General features: G+C 40.0%; 1 pseudogene; it reads right to left on the reverse strand.

The window, feature by feature from the left end:
- Positions 1-6: 6 nt before the first annotated feature.
- On the reverse strand, positions 7-2,695 carry LOC116380203 (uncharacterized; annotated as a pseudogene).
- Positions 2,696-2,909: the final 214 nt, after the last annotated feature.

Consider the following 2,909-nt stretch of genomic DNA (forward strand, 5'->3'; position numbering starts at 1 on the left):
CAGTGTGAACTGTACAGTTCAGAGTCACAGAGCCTCCTGGCTGGATGCTCTCAGATGCTGACTGATGGACCAAAGCTGGGACGTTCAAACCTGAATCCTTTACACTGACAGTAATGCTCACCGAAATGTCCAATGTGTATAGATAGCAACTTACGCAGAAGTAAGTAGCTGAGTCTGAAATGTGCAAGTCTGCGATTGATAGGTGATTGGCACCATTTTCAGTATCCAAGGTAAAGCGTGAGTTGTTCTTGAATTCACCGTAGAAATATTTCTTTTTATCGTATGTATAGAAGGTAGAGATGAGCTTTGGTTTTTCTCCCAGCGTTTGCTTGTACCAGTAGAGCCTTGCAGCAACAATGCCTGTATAGAGACACTGCAACGTCAAGTCCTCCCTGGTTTTAACCGACACAAAACCAATCTCTTGTTGAACAGACGAGGAGAAATTCAGATCGGTCGTCTGAGCTGGATTAAAATAAAGAGGCGAAGCAAATGTAGATTTAAAAAAGTGTGGCAGAATTCAACGTAATTAAAATATGAGAAACATTTGTTTGAGAAGTGACTGTACACTTGAAGTTTGAACTCACCCATTTCCCCCCACATCATACATGTGAGATAGAGAGCCAGCGCTGGAGATGTCATCATGTTCATTTTGCTGTGAGAAATGAAAAGACCGTCGACCGTTTCTCCACTCTTTGGAGACGAGACTGAATTTGATTGGCCAACCAGAGGTGACACTCTATGTCCTTAAGTAGGACATAGAGTTCGCCACAGATTCAAAACCACATATAATGTGTGACATTGAAGATTTGATGTTTTGAGCGCTATAATCAGCCCTTCAATTCCACTAATTACACTGACTGGACTGGCAGCAGAAGTCCAATAGAATCAGCTCTATTTACATTAATAACTTCCGCTGGGCATAAAGTTGGACATGCTTTTCATTTTTAAATGGGAGGCTTTTTGTCTTACAGACTCAATACCACCATATAACGTTGACCTAATTAAGATTGTGCTGTTTTTGAGAAAAGTTAAATCAATTGTATTTATATAGTCGAATGTCAGATTTTAAACATTTGCTTCAAGTGGCTAAAGTGGTGTTTTACTTCAGAGATACTCTTATGTAAGTGCTAACATCCTTACTTCCTGCTGGAAACCACAACATGTACCCAACACCCAAAGAGATACAATACAAAAAGAATGGCGGGTAAAAAGAGAGCAATGCATACTTCACTTTTTTTCTACGTATGTTCATAGACTGTAGGGACACAACATTTAAGCATACACTAACTATTGTATCTAAATAAGGCTTTGCAGGCTAAACCAGCAGAAGCAGTCCTCGTCAGTACCAGCCTTAGTGCTGCCGTGCACTCACACGCAGCTCAGTCCGTCAGTGGAGTTGTGTAAAACTATACCTTTGGGTCGGAGTTGTTAGGAATTAGCCTGAGTGTGCTCATGACAGAACAGCACAACAGTCAAGAGATAAAAACACATAATACACAGCGCTTGCCTCTCCCTCATTTACAATAGCATCAGTTATATCAGAAGTGGAGAGTATTTCTTCATTGAAAGAAGAGCAAAGAATGCCACTGAAGGCTTTTCTCAATGGAAAAGATGTTTTCGCTCTTCTACCGACTGGCTTCGGCAAGAGATTGATTGAAAGATACAAGTATATTGCTATAGTTTAACTGTTAGATTTCCATTAAGACTATGGGTCAGAGGAGGAAAATCAAAGCTCCTCAGTCTCGTGAAATGCACACATTTATGCCTATTTTGAGTTTAGAAAAAGCTTTGAATTCAGGACGGCGTAAAAAGCAGACTGTAATCTGGTGAAGGCCTGGTTTACGGTACAGCCAATGGCATACAAGATGTCACCATAAAAATGGACAATGATTGTAATTTTCAGTTTCCCACTTACCTCCTCAATAATGAATAAACCAGGGGGATTGCTACCAGTGAAAGAACACACATGCACATAACATATTGTCCCAAGATCAAAGTGTCACATACACATATGAGCTTTATTTGATCACTAATAACATACAGTGGACATACAAAAGCACATATTTCCAAATTGCTTGCCATACTTACCGCCTAACTACATAAAAGGCACACTTCCTGCATTGGTACTGAATGTTGGCACCGGTTGTAAATTGTGTTAGTGTAAATATGAACATAATTCCTAGTAATACTGGGATGCATCTTTTTACTGTAGACAACAAGGAAGATCCATAAATATATCTCAAAATCTACTTCTATATCTACATCACATATAAAAGGACACACGACCGGTTCTACAGCTTTACGCTGGCGTACACACATTCATCATTGGTGTTGTTCCTCTGTCTCCTTGTTCCCATGGGCAGGTTGACACTTAGAGCAGCATAATGAGGGCTGTCCGCGTTTCGGTAACCCTGATAACAAAATATGAAGAAGTGGATTAGGATATCGAAATTAAAAACAACATCGATAAAAATATAAAATATTAGATAAAGTTCACCTCTGTATTTGCGGTGGAGGGAGCTGATGATCTTGAGTGAGACTCTGGTCGTGAAAGACAGAAATACTCCTTTATTCAAAAGTTATATTTAGTAAATACAAGCTACCAGATACAAACAGAACAACTTACCTGAACATTGACAGATGTTTTTCTTGTTCACCTTGTAGACCAAAAAACCCAGTAAAACAACCAGGATCGTGGTGAATGCCAACGCTCCACTTAAGCAATACACCGGGACAAGAGAGACCAGCTCATCTGCAGAGTCAGACACCAGAAATGGAGCTTTCAGCTTTTTATCTCTGTCTTCACGTTAAGTTTGATTGAAAAAAAAACAACTATTCATCCGATGAGCTGGAGTGTTACTAACCCTCAAAGTCCAGCTTGGTCCCGTCTCCAAACAGTATGTGTCCAC

The sequence above is a fragment of the Anarrhichthys ocellatus genome, unplaced genomic scaffold (genome assembly GCF_004355925.1).
Source record: "Anarrhichthys ocellatus isolate YVR2014 unplaced genomic scaffold, GSC_Weel_1.0 scaffold6404, whole genome shotgun sequence".
In the NCBI taxonomy this organism is placed as follows: Eukaryota; Metazoa; Chordata; class Actinopteri; order Perciformes; family Anarhichadidae; genus Anarrhichthys; species Anarrhichthys ocellatus.